Source organism: Epargyreus clarus, unplaced genomic scaffold, assembly GCF_041222505.1.
Source record: "Epargyreus clarus isolate Ecla_fem2 unplaced genomic scaffold, WU_Ecla_fem_2.2 ptg000007l, whole genome shotgun sequence".
NCBI classification, from domain to species: Eukaryota; Metazoa; Arthropoda; class Insecta; order Lepidoptera; family Hesperiidae; genus Epargyreus; species Epargyreus clarus.
In genome coordinates, this window is record NW_027332215.1 from 5,809,731 (window position 1) to 5,824,481 (window position 14,751).

At 34.3% G+C, this 14,751-nt stretch overlaps 1 protein-coding gene and 1 long non-coding RNA gene across 2 annotated transcripts in view; both read right to left on the reverse strand.

Moving 5' to 3' along the window:
• Positions 1 to 14,751, reverse strand: part of LOC140743282 (uncharacterized) — a 101,349-nt gene that overhangs the window by 62,994 nt on the left and 23,604 nt on the right. The gene's annotated exons all lie outside the window — the stretch shown is intronic.
• Positions 10,177 to 11,670, reverse strand: LOC140743095 (uncharacterized). The gene is made up of 3 exons (XR_012102376.1): positions 11,154 to 11,670; positions 10,817 to 11,032; positions 10,177 to 10,558 (listed from the first exon to the last, which is right to left on the reverse strand). It is a non-coding gene; the product is annotated as an uncharacterized LOC140743095 (long non-coding RNA).

The following is a 14,751-nucleotide window of genomic DNA, read 5'->3' on the forward strand; positions in this document are numbered from 1 at the left end:
TTTACCCGACTGCCAAGAAAGGGTTATGTATTTCGCGCGTATCTTGTATGTATCTTTATAAGCTGACTTTAGCTGCACTGCATTTTATTCCCTCGAATTCAACAAACGGCTGTGTGAATTCCGACAGTTAAAGTGTCATTATATTCGTCTCAAATACCCAAGTGTCTTTAGATAGGTGTTGGAAAATCAATTTTTTCAACAAAACATATACTTCCGACTTCTATGTCACTACAAAGTAAAAAAAATACAAATAATTGTTGATTTAGTACATATTTCTGAAGTCGGCGGCAATATATTTCGTTGGATAACGACATAAACAGCGTAAAGTCCAATATGAGCTCAACACAACATACACAACACAATATACAGCACAACACAATATGAGCACAAAATATAATATCGATGGATTTTTATTTTTTCGTTTTTGGTTATGTAATGCAATCTTATTTTAGTGTATCGTTCAACAATAGACTTTATTGTAATAATTCTATGATTATTGTCGTGGCAGTTGGATGAAAAGACATCATCACCCAAAAATGATGATAATACTTTGGTGGAAATTATAGAAACTAAATTCTTTTTAGGACACATCTGGTACAGCCTAATTGTAACTTCTGTTTTTTTGCAAACACAAAAACGTCTAGAGATGAATAAAACAGACCGCCTAAATATTTCACATCAATAAGCTTGTGAAAGAACAATTTATCGTGGGCTAACAAACTACTTACACATGCGTCACATTTCGTAGCTTTGACTACATAACGTACTAAATCTCCAGCTCCATATCCCACTATATATTCACTATTCAGATCTACATTCGGATTCATTGAGTTTCGACGATAATATTTTACAGTCTTTTTTCAATATCTATATCTTCAAAGATATTGAATTTCGACAGTTAAGTTGTCATTATATCCGTCTCAAATACCAAAGTGTCCTTAGATAGGTGTTGAAAAAAAAACAAAATTTTTAACAAAATATAGACAACAGACTTCTTATTAGTGATCGAAGACCCCACCTCATAGTTTTGGTTAACTTTTTTTAAAAACGTGTTACTATTTCGGAAAAACATCCACGCTTTATAAAATATATAACTTCAGTAATTCAAAGTTCTGGTAATTATTTTATATCGTTAGGGGTAGAATTTCATTATTTTTATCCAACAAGCCAGATACAAAATTTCATAGTGTTTGCGTCAAAATTGACGGTTGTTCAAATTAACTTTTAACCCTTATTTTGCCCTCTATGGGGTTGATTTTTCGGAAAGGGATGAATAGGTGTGTCTTTATTTCTATCCAGAAAGCCAAATACTAAATTTTACAGTAGTTGCTTCAAAATTAAAGGATTTGAAAAAAACTGTCATATGTTTTACCCTCTTAAGGGTAGAATTTCCAAAAGGGCTTTCTTAGTACTTATTTACGCTATATAGCGAACCCATGTGCAAAATTTCAGAACTCTAAATTAAGCGGTTTTGGCTGTACGTTGATTTCTGAAAAATTAAAAAATAATTTAGTCCGTCAATCAGTCAGTCACCTTGCTATTTTATATATATACAAATATAATAATATTACTATTACGCGCCAAAAACCCGCCATTTTGATTTTTTTTTCTAACCCCTATCTAAGGACACTCGGGTCATTGAGACGAATATAATGACACCTTAATTGTCGACATTCATCCAGCCGTTTGTTAGATCCGATCAAATAAATGAAGAGAAATATACAAGATACGCGCGAAAAACATAACCCTTCCTTGGCAGTCGGTAAAAATAATTGAAATAAATGTTGGTTTACTACATATTTATTTAGTCCATTTCGTTGGATAACGGCGTAAACAGCTTGTTGATTTTTTAATTAAATTACTTGTATTTGGTTATATTTTAATTTTAAACTTATTATATTTTTATTATAATAAATTGTGACTGCATATTACTTACTTTCATTGATAAATTATTATTATGTTCATTAAAATTAATTACTTCAACCTAATAAAAATATTAAAAGTAATGACAGTTCGTCTCCACTAATTCCTTGTCCAAGTGACAAACCACGGTCGTCAATTTTTTTTTTTCTTTGTTTTTGACGTCAATTTGACGCCACTTTTTAAGTTCTTTTTTGTATGGGATTGTGTATCTAGTTCTTATTAGTGATCGAAGGCTACGAGTAATAAACGCGTGTTAAAAAGATAATAAAGCAAAGGAGAATGCCCATTCTTGGTACTGATTTTTCTCATGCATCAAAATGAAAGTAATATTAAAATTATTTTTTGATTTTTTTAACATAATTTGTCGATCAGAATAGTTTCTTTGAACAGGGGATTCCATTTAAGATAAAATAAGACGAAATGTTGATTGTTGTTCTTAAAAATTAAAATGGCGGAATTTTATACTCGGAATTCAATAAAATCTATCAGTGTTTTGACTAATGATTTTTCTCATGCATCAAAATGAAAGTAATATTAAAATTATTTTTTGATTTTTTTACATGCTTTGTCGATCAGAATAGTTTCTTTGAACAAGGGGGTTCCATTTAAGATAAAATAAGACGAAATGTTGATTGTTGTTCTTAAAAATTAAAATGGCGGTATTTTATACTCGGAATTCATTATTTTAGGTTTTTAGGATTATTTTAGGTTTTTTTACCTACTACCTTTAAAAGTAAATGGATATATGTTAATCGAACTACATTATAGGTACCTTTTCTTTTTTTTTTTTTGTTTACGAGGGGGAAACCTTCAAAAGGTACCCTATGCCGTGGGAGCGGCACGGAGTTATGTGGGATTCTTACCGCACTAAAACCCCCCCGGTGGCCGTCCTCGGCGCTGCGTAGAGGACTCCGGGATCTCCAAAGGAACGCAACCGGAGTCCTCTTAGCGCGTTGCCCCATCGGGCTCTGCCCAGGTGAGCTTGATGCTCGCCACACCGTCTGGTGGGCACGACGGTATGCGACCACACATACCGCCGTCCTTCCCGGGGTCACTAGCCGGGCGGTTCGAGCTCCCACTCTTGCCGCCCGCAACCCCGGAAGCCCCTTTTAGTCGCCTCTTACGACAGGCAGGGGATACCGTAGCCCTATTCTGGTCTCGGAACTACAGGGACAACATTATAGGTACCTACTATCAGTTAAAACCGACCATCAATCTATCTTCAGATATTTGCGATTTTGAGGTTATGTAACATTTCGACAAATAACTTCAGAACCCGGGTGTTGATCTAAAAAATAAGTATTGGTGGTAGTAATTGGTAAATGATACATCGTCCACAACAAGTTTCAATTTGATGCAACTCTGGACGGCGGTCCATACTTTCATGGGCATTGTCCTTTACTGCCCGATATTGATCTATTTTCGTTATTAACTTTGATAATTTTGGTTCCACAACAACAAATTATGGTGCCGAAGTTATACATACGAATTTTTGTACCCCTTTTGCAAGATGCAGGCGAGGGACAAAAGCAGCGGCCCCACAGTTTATATTATAATATAATATAGGAGTAATCAGCCCCAGAAGGGATTAGATATTCATACCTGATGTCGGCCACAGATGCGCCGTTACCCCTAAGGACCTTACCACACACTTTAAACCAGAACACAGCGCGCTTAACACTGCTTGCTGCTTAACTGCGGCAGTAGTGCCGCCGGAGTCGAACCACAAACGGTTCTACCACCTTCAATTAGGATTTTAGATCTACATTAACCGCGCCTTGACAACCAAAAATTATTAACGACCTCTGACTATTGCAATTAAACATTTAACATTTCAATTGACTACAAGCACATATAACAGACATGATACTAAATAAAACCATGTAAGCATCAAAATGATCTATTCACATTTTAATCTGAATATGAATTTGTATTTCAAACATTTAGACGCCGGTTAAATTATTTGCTTTGCCGATAACCCACTAATTTAACCTCAATCAAAATTACTAGTGTTACTGTATTGGAAATTACACAAAACGCACGTTTTGATGTTTACAAACCATACAAATATGAATATTAAGCGAACGGAAGTATTTACCTCGTATATATTACGGTAGGCCGGTGAGTTGAAACAATTAAATCATTTAACACTTGAACTTTTTTAAGCCGTATTGGCTCACAAATTTAACTACATTTTACGAATTATTTATAACGGTGTGTGTAAGGGAGACATACTTTTCCGAGGCGTTGATTACAGATGTCCATGAGCGGCAGTAGCCACTTACTAATAGGTGGACTGCATGCTCGTCTTCTACTCCTATCTTATAAAAAATAATAAAACGGGCCTGATTAGAGGTTCATATGACCGCGATTGAATACTCTTGCGACACAAAGCCTCCTGGTATATAGAATGTATATTTAAAAACATAAATAGAATATTAGCATTATAAACTATATCTTGTGTTAGAAACTTATTTTATCAGCTAAAGTCTTATAAATCATAATTGTTGGCGATTGCCATTTGGTGTAATAGTATCGAGAAGGAAAGGTCTTGTTTGTTTTCACAAATATAAAATGAACAATACCGAAAACAAAACTTTCTTTCCCGTTACTTTTACCGCGCTCGTTGATATTATAATGATTCAAAGTGTTCTTGTAATAATTATATTAAGACATCTGCTGCAAGGAAATCAAATTGATAAGAAGTTGCAGATGATTTACTTTTGCATGTATAATAATGTTCGTCTAGGGTCAAAACTAAAAGTGCGTTAAAAATTTAGAACATATATGTACATATTATAAAGGTAAAATATTTAGACGGTTGATTCTATTTCTAGACGTCGACAAAACAACGGATAATTAAGTTACTCTGGAATAGTGCTAAGAATATTTTACGTTCAATGATGTTCTAGTACTCTAAGCATACGTGTACTGCCTACTACGAATATTGGCGAATACTCCATACTTGTTGTGATTGTTGTGTAGACATATTGCTACGCGATCGGCCTACGATGTGCGTAGTATTAGCGTAGGAAGCGCGTCTACAAAGTTCGTAGTACTTACGTAGCGTAGAGTGCCGCGTGTGGCATTCAACTGTTTACAATGGATACAAAAAAGTACATTTTACTGGAGTGGTAGTGAATGTAGTGAGTAATATATGAAGTCATAATTGAGGTGTAATCTTGGAATAAAGTTTGATCTTGCATTACATTAATTATTTATTATTACCCGTAACTTATGTTTATGTACTGCAGTGTGTATATACTACATATACATATGATGTTTCTATATCGTACTTTTCCTAGGCGTTCCAGCTTAGTCCGCAGGGGTAGCGGCGCATCTGTGGCCGACTTCAGGTAGGAATATCTAATCCTATCTGGGGTTGATTACAGATGTCCATGGGCGGCAGTAGCCACTTATGATCAGGTGAACTGCATGTTCATCTACTACTCCTATATTAAAAAATATATATAAAAAAATCCCTTGGTCACGCCACTGACTTGAGAACCATTCTTTAGGGATTTCATTCGACTTTTTTGTATGTGTTTTTTAATATTCTGTAGAAAGTATAGGGTGGCACAATATTAATCACCCTATTTTGTTTTTGAATAACTTTTGTAATAAATAAAAAACGAAAATTTGAGTAATAGAAATCTTTACCAGGACCTGTAACTTTTTTTTTGCCAATTAGAAAATATGATATCTGTCAAGAGTCTTCCACCAGCGATGACACAAATTTGCGCCCGATTTTCGACGACTTTCCTTAAGATTTCCGCCGATAACATTTCGCATCCCAGTCGAATATTCTCCTTAAGAGCTGCGATTGTCTAAGGCTTGTTGCTGTTGTTGACTCATTACATCCACTTAAAGTCACTATCTGGGACGCCATTCACCCGGGAGGAGTGATTGCCGTATTCTTTTGGGGATGCCATCGGCAATACAGTGACTGTTACTGGCGAACGCTACAGGGTCATGATAAACATTTTTTTTCTATCGGAATTGGATGATCAGCGCTTGATGAACATGTGGTTTTAACAATATGGTGCAACCGCACACACAGCACGAGCCACAATGGATATTGTGAAGGAAACGTTTCCTGGTCGCGTAGTCTCCCGTTTGGGCAATTAGGCATGGCCAGCAAAATCGCCCGATTTAACCATCCCAGACCTCTCTCTTTGGGACTACTTGAAGTCACGGGTCAATCGCAGCTCTTAAGAACAATATTCGACTGGAATGCGAAATGTTACCGGCGGAAATCTTAAGGTAAGTCGTGTAAAATATGATAAAAAGGGGGCTAAATTTGAATCAACGCTGGTGGAAGACACTTGACAGATATCAGATTTTCTAATAAACAAAAAAAAAGTTACAGGTCCTGGGAAAGATTTTTATTACTCGAAATCACTTTTTTTATTCGGTACAAAAGTTATTCAAAAACAAAATAGGGTGATTAATTTTGCGCCACCCTGTAATTACAGAATAAAATAAATTGTGCACGACATTGAAAATTCCAATAAACTTTCATTAAGATTATTTGTATGGCAATTGAAACTTCGATTTATTTCTAGTAAACCTTTGGCGTTCTATTATACATTCCGTGCATAAAACTGACATTTAATTGTCATAACATGACAATTAAATCTTATATATAAAATTCTTGTGTCATAATGTTAATTACCGTTGTCCTCCGAAACGGCTTTACCGAGTTTCACCATTTTTTTATATGCATAGTCAGTAGGTCTAAGAATCGGCTTTGTCCCTGTAGTCTCGGGAATAGAATAGGGCTACGGTATCCCCTGCCTGTCGTAAGAGGCGACTAAAAGGGGGCTTCCGGGGTTGCGGGCGGCAAGAGTGGGAGCTCGAACCGTCCAGCAAGCAACCCCGGGAAGGACGACAGTACGTGTGGTCGCATATCGTCGTAAGCACCAGATGGTGTGGGAGGAGCCAAAAGTGCTCCCCCAGGGCAGAGCCCGATCGGGGCATCGCGCTTGGAGGACTCCGGTTGTGTTCCCTCGGAGATCCCGGAGTTCTCCAACAAGCGTTGAGGACGGCCACCGGGGGGGGTTTTAGTGCGGTAAAAATCCCACATAACCCGGCGTCGCTCCCGACGTCGGGTACCTTTTGAAGGTTTCCCCCTCGAAAACAAAAAAAAAGGTCTAAAAATCGACTACTATCTATTTTTCATACCCCTAAGTGATAAGGGTTGATCACCCTTAACATTTTTTTTATTTATATGGCAACACAACATTTGCCGGGTCAGCTAGTATAATATATATTTTTATTTTAATATATTTTATGATTATTTACTAGGCACAATAATCATGTGATAGCAAAATTTGAATCATGTTCACAAAGATCGTGTGGCCTAATGGATAAGGCGTCGGACTTCGGGTCTGAAGATTGCAGTTTCGAGTCCTATCACGACCGGTAACAGGTATGGAGTGATTTTTTTTTACTTTTGAAAAAAAAACGCTGCTGTATTATTCAGCTAATGAACGTTTCTTTTATAACAATAGAAATTTAGAAAAATAATGATAATGATGAAGCTAACCGAAAGGGCTGATTTTTAGCCGCGACACTCAGAGAGGTACCTTTAATATAATTTGATATTCCGAAAACAATGTACATAGTATAATATGAAATAGGTTTTCGAATTAGGAATCGATCATAAAATCAGGCTAACGACGTATTTAAGAAGTAATACCTGTAGGTACCTATATTTAATTTTCCAGCGGCATTTATAATATATATTTTTGTAATCTTTATTTTACTTGACTTTTCTACGTTCATAGTACCATTATTTAAAACGAGAACATTTTTTTTAGTATGATAACAATTTTAGTATTAAAGTTTAAAATAATAAAAACTCGCACGTAATTATATTCCGCAAATATTAGAAAAAAATAAAAATGTTAAAATGGTATATTACTAATGCAGTAGCGGTCGTGACAGGACTCGAACCTGCAATCTTCGGATCCGAAGTCCGACGCCTTATCCTTAAGGTCACACGATAGTACAAAACGTTTTCCAATAAAAAAGTTTCGTTATATTTAACACACTAATTATCACTTAATCTTCTATTATTAAATAGCTATATTAATTGTACAACTAAATTGTTCCCAATATAATAATTTTAAAATTCTAAGTACTTTTCCAAGTAGCGACTTATAAGCGTATAAAAATAATCATGCCAACGACAAAATATTATCATAAGTTTTAAAAATCTTTATTGTTCCACCCCATACGCACTACCGTCACACCTATTTTTGCTTTACAAATGTTAAACACTGCCGTGTTCCGATTTGAACGGTGTGGTAAAGGAGGCATACTTATCCGAGGCGTTACAATTTAGTAATTGGCGGTAACAATGGCCAACTTCAGATTAGAAATGTAGTAATTAGATAAAATCTTTTAATAATAGATATTTCTTAACATAACAGTCATAACCACGAACTCATTCAAACATGTTTCAGCAAGATTGGAGTATTCAGTTTATGGATTTTATTGTAATTAATATTGTAAATTTCTCAACGTTCGATAGATTTCAGTGAAGGTGGAAACAGTCCGGTATAGTTTTACAATTGAAATTATAATACCGGAGACGGCGAGCTGATATAAGTATATGGAGAGAATAGTAAATTGAGACGCAGACAGTAGGAAGCTGCTATGGTCGGCTGTACTTCAAATCATTCATGTGGTGCATTCATTATTTACTAGCGTTTACCCCAAGCCTTCGCTGCCTTTAATGCACACATGTGAAAGACCAATGAAAATACAATGATTTAATCACTTTGTACTAGATAGTACATAAATAGTTATTATATGATTAAATTTGCTATGTTTTATTTGTACAACGCCATCTAGTACAGTACGAGTTAATTGTTTATTATAATGACAATGTGAAAGCTATAAGGGTTGAAGAGTTCATGTCATATTTTGGTCAAGTTTTCTATGTGTACGGTAACGGCAAGGTGTATACCACCGCGTGTTTCCGCGCGATAATGTGGATGGTCCTAAACTATGTTTTTTTTTTATTTATCTGTTACGAGTTTATTTAGTCTGTGGCGTTTTTTATTATTATCCGGACTATAGTGTCGTGAATAGTGTGTGCAATCGTGTCTATTTCCTCTTTTCTATATTGTCTATTCCTTTAACTTCCGTCCGATGTGAAAAATCTGTTGAAGTAACGACAGTCTCTAAATTGGTGAGTGACACCTGTATATCCTCTAAAGATATAACACCTCGAATCTGAATCGATTATCTAAATCGGCCAAGCCAACCAACCAAGACAAAGTAACCAAGCAAATCAAATTGTCAAGACAGAGAAATTATCGACTCAGCCTCGTTAGCTCACAAGCCAAGCTAGAGTAACTCATCTAACCAGACTAGCCAACTTGCTACTCCCGGGGACTAAGTTGGAACGCAATGGACAAGTATGTCACCCTTACTACACTCTTCAAAGCAGAACACAACAACGTTTATCACTGTTGTTATTAGGTAGAAATAAGTGCCGGTGGTGTCTCCGGAGTCGAGCCACTGAGGATTCTACCACCAAAATCGCTTCTAAAGAGTTACAATCAAATCATTTTAGGTAGTACGAAGTTCACCCGATCATCAAGTTATATAATGAATCTAAAAATAAATGAAATCTGTGTAAAATATATTTTGTGTTTAGGTTTTCCTTTAATATATTGGACGATAGTTGTACATGCACTTCGGTAAAAGCCTAAAGCTTCCTTTGATCCTGTCTCTGACATGTCCCTAACGTTAAATGAGCTGCCAAGTTCAAGAATAAGATATAGTGGAGTGCCTGGAGCATTCTAAACCGTAAAACCTCGGATTAGAGTTATAGTGAATGAATTAATATGATCGATGTGGGATATTGTTTTTTAAACTATAAATTGCAATGTTTACCCAAATTTTTGTGCACTCCATTTTTTTATTGCATAAAAAAATATATTATAAAAAAATAATGTTTGACCATATATTTTCACTTTAAACAGTATTTTATTTTTTTAATTAGTTAAATCTTACCTGAGTAGACATATAGGAACATTTTTCTAAGATATCTGTGTATAAAAATAGCAGAACCTAGGGATTTCGAACAGGTAGAAAAACGTGGAGGGGAGAGCGGAGCGAAAGCTGCTATGTACAATAGAATTTCTCGGCCAGTTTAATTATAAACGAAACGTACTCTATTGTGTACATTTAAAAAAAATAGGTAATTAATTATGACTAATGAAAAGAAAAAAAATATTAGTACAAAATCTGTTTATTTAAATATATTACATTGTTGTCTACATCAAATATTTTCTTCTACTTCATCTATCTGTATAATAGGTGAAGTATTGGAACAACTATTTATGCTGCACTGTAAACATGCTACACTGCAGTATAAACCACTTTATCGGCATCCACACGGTTACATCATGGTTATTTTTTTTAAAACATATAATTGTATTGGACCCAAATTTAGGTGAAATGATAATATCATCGTGAAAGCGTTCTATTAGTCGTTTTTTAATAGTTTTTTCATGCGGGATATGCTCTGTAGTGATGACGTTTTTCAACTCTTGCATGGTAAATTGGCAATCATCATTCTCTTCTATGTACTTGTATATTTACTCCATTGCTGCATCTACCATCGAAATTCTCAGATTAATTTTCTTTTCAACATTACTGAGGTGAATTGAATTTTTCAGCAAAGTATAACAATCCGAATGATATTTTGCTGAGTGTTTTTGTAAGTCGGTTAAGTATATCAGAAATCCTTTTATGGATATCTCGATAATAAGCAGATTTCTGGACAGGTATAAAATTCGTGATGGATTCATTTAAAGTTGGAGTTTTGATGTATGAAATCTGCCTACGCCGAGCTTTATTTAATTTTACTTACTTGAATGAGCATAAACAAATTCAGTTTGTAGGTGAGGTAACAATCCATCTTGTCGTTCGGTTGAAGCAGCTTGTAAAGAGGTTACTCCTCGACTAATTTTTATAATTGCACCTAAATTTGAATCTGTTTCGGAAGATGAACCCAGGTGTATACATATTATGTAGCTATTTTTCAGCAGCCATGCTGCTAGCCGTTGGTTTATCCATTGTTCGAAATCTAATAAAAAACAATTAATAATTAATTAATTGTATTTGATTCATTATTATCATATATATTTTTTATTGAAACTGATCTTTAAATTCAATAATGAACTGTAGTTTTCAATCTAATCACTTACCAAATTAAGCAATACAAAATAATTTGTAATAGTTCAATATAAAAACGTCGTCTTCAATACACCTTCCAGTACAAAAATATACAAGAATTTTTCACTAATAAATCACATGTTCACTGTTATAGAAGCACAATATTCACAGAACACGTGTTACTTGCAACTAAACTAGCCGAGAAATTCCATTGTACATAGCAGCTGTCGCTCTCCCCTCCACGTTTTTCTACCTGTTCGAGATCCCTAGGTACTGCTATTTTTATACACAGGTATCTTTGAAAAATGTTCCTATATGTCTACTCGGGTAAGATTTAACATATAAATAAAAAAGATTACTGTTTTAAGTGAAAATATATGGTCAAACATATTTTTTTATAATATTTTTTTAAACAATGTAAAAATGAAGTGCACAAAAAATTTTTGGGTAAACATTGCAATTTACAGTTTAAAAAACAAAATCCCACATCGATCATATTAATTCATTCACTATAACTCTAATCCGAGGTGAAAACCCCCAGGCGCTCCACTAATATTGTGTTTGCTTATAGAGATTATGAAGTAATAAAATTAATTATAATGATGGGGATGTCGGCAAAATAGATATATACAATGAATGATTTACGTGACACTCTCAACACTCTAATTACGTGTTATTCTGGCAACAAAGGCCATTTCTTTTAAATTCATACATGTATGTATAATATACATACAGGGTCAATTTTTCAAGGCCTTCAGGGCCAAATCCGAAACTATAAGGATTAGCGAAAAATGCTGAAAGGAGTTAAGAGGCCAATTTTGATAAAAACTAAAACTGCATCATTCGTTTTTTAAAATATCTTTTTCCCTAGCCGGGAATCGAGCGAGTTCAGTTTGAAAAAAAATTCACAATTCCACTGTCTGATAGTGTATCTTCGGTCTGTGCTTAACTGCTTATAAGGATCAAATTCTTGGAAGTAATGTTATGTGAGAAATTAAAGGAAAAGGAAAATTTTAATCAATATACATTTTTAAGCTATTGCATAGCTTTTATCGCGGGCTTTGAGCGCGGCGACCGAATCGAGAAATTCCGTAACGAAAATAAGTAACACCTTTCAACAACTCGGTTGCCTGGAGACTTGATATCCAACTATCAAGTCTCCAGGCAACCGAGTTGTTGACTGTCAATAGAAAAATATGGATATAATTGAATAAAGTATTATTTTACATTCCTTATTATTTTATTTGATATTGGCGACGAGATGTCGAATGAACTAAAAAACAATAAGGAAATACGAGCCACATTATGTGGGTTAATGAAACGAACCGAAAATTACATTTCGGGAATAGAAAAAATTGACATTGAAGAAATAAATATACGACTAAATTCTTTACAAGAAAATTTGAACAAATTCTACGCGATTCAAGAAAAAATTGAATGGCTTACAGAAGAAGAAAATTTAGAAGAGGAAATAAAATACAGGTACGAATTTGAAGAAATATATACAAAGCTAAAATTTAAATTTTTGAATGTACAAAAAGAAAATAATCGGCTAATACCTGAATGTTCTTTTATATCAGCAAGAGCGGAAGTTTATTTGATAAACTTTTAACTGTCAAGGCACGCTTGAGACGTACACCTAATACAAAAGAGTTATCACCTTATCAGTTAATGTTCGGCAGAGAGGTAAGAACCTATATGCATGCCTTATTTAAGAAATCCGCCCCACTATCCAGATTACATTACAATGCACTGCCAACGCAGGAGTTCGGACAAGGTGATAAGGTACAAGTCCGCAGTTACACCAACCCAAGAGTTAAATGGGAGTTCGGAGTCGTCATCCGAAGATTAGGTAGACTCCATTATGAAGTCAGAACTGAAAATGGCATACTGGTGCGCCGTCACCTTGACCAAATGCTGCCGGCGCCCCTGGTGGTGTAAGTGAAAATAGCGGTGGAGGACTGTTGGATATCAAGTCTCCAGGCAACCGAGTTGTTGACTGTCAATAGAAAAATATGGATATAATTGAATAAAGTATTATTTTACATTTCTTATTATTTTATTTGATAACCTTAATTCGTCAACTTGAACACAGATGGCAGTAATAAACATTTTTTATAATCCGTGCAGAAATCTTAAAATTGCCTGAAGTATATTTTATATTCCCATTATAAAATTCAAAATTATATTACCATATTATCCAAATAATTTGTTTTATCAACATAAGCTATGTTGAATTCTGGATTGATAAAATAACGTAAAAGAGTGTTTGTTATTTTTAAACGTACAATTACAACTGACAGACTTGACAGCACAAAATCAAAACGCCATTATGATTTATGGTACAAATAATTTGTGTACAAAGTGTTTTAAATATGAATAAACAAAGTGCATTTATTAATGAAAAATGCGATGTACCTGTAACATTCGGCCAAATGTCACAGGCACATCGCATTGATCCATTTATATTGCTGGTTGTTAATACTTTATGTCACTTATTAAATACTTTTCTATTTTATATTTTAGAATGTTCAGTCTTGCTTGGAGTTATGAAATGTCAGCTAATATTTGCAATGTCTTATATAATGGAGATATGATAAAATAGTGGATAAAGATGTATTAATGTAAATGTTGATGATTATGGAAGAATATATTGTATTTCTGGAATTCCTTCTGAGCGTTTTCATAGCATAAAAAATGCTATGCAATAGCTTTACCGCGGCAGTCTCCGAGTGCCACACGTATTTTTTTTCCTACATTGGCATACTAATCCTTAAGGATTATACATAACATATTGACTTATGTATAATCCTTAAGGACATAAGTCATAACACCGGAGAATTTATTGATTGATCAACGAATTTTTCGATGTTATCGCCATGAGATACGGATTAGTATGAGAAAGTAATAAGTTAGCAACCAAGTTCCCGCCGTTTTTAGGATTTATTTTCTTTAAAAATCTTAATAAATTCTTAGTAAATTCTAATTTTTATTTGTTTCTTACAACTTCGTTTCAACACTAAATATGATTTTCTATATATCTTTGTTTAGTAATCACTCGGCTTTGAGACTTGAGTCGAAAAAGTCATTCTCGCAAATTGTTAACTTTACATCTGTATTAAACGAAACTCCGTTCTTAGCAAGTTAAAAATCTATTATAATAGGCCTAAAAATAACCTTAACTAAGTCGAACATAAATCTTTAAATTCTTGGAGAACAAAACGTCCACTTTCGAATGATTTTTAATAATAGGCCACAAAAAATTGTAAATACGCGAAATATTTAAATTAATAAATGGCGGGAACTTAACTGCCAAATTAATATGAAAAATATGTATTTTTTAAAATTGCGGCTTTTCCTTTAGTTTTTCATTTATAATGACAGCGAATATAAATGACAAACTAAAGGAAAAACCGCAATTAGATCCTTATTAGCAACACTATCAGATTGTAGAATAATAATAGAGGATGTATTTTTTTCAAAATGAACACGTTCGATTCCCGGCTAGGGAAAAGATATTTTGAAAAACTAATGATGCAGTTTTAGTTTTTATCAAAATCGGCCTCGTTACTCCTTTTATCATATTTTCCACGACTTTCCTTAAGATTTCCACCGGTAACACTTCACATT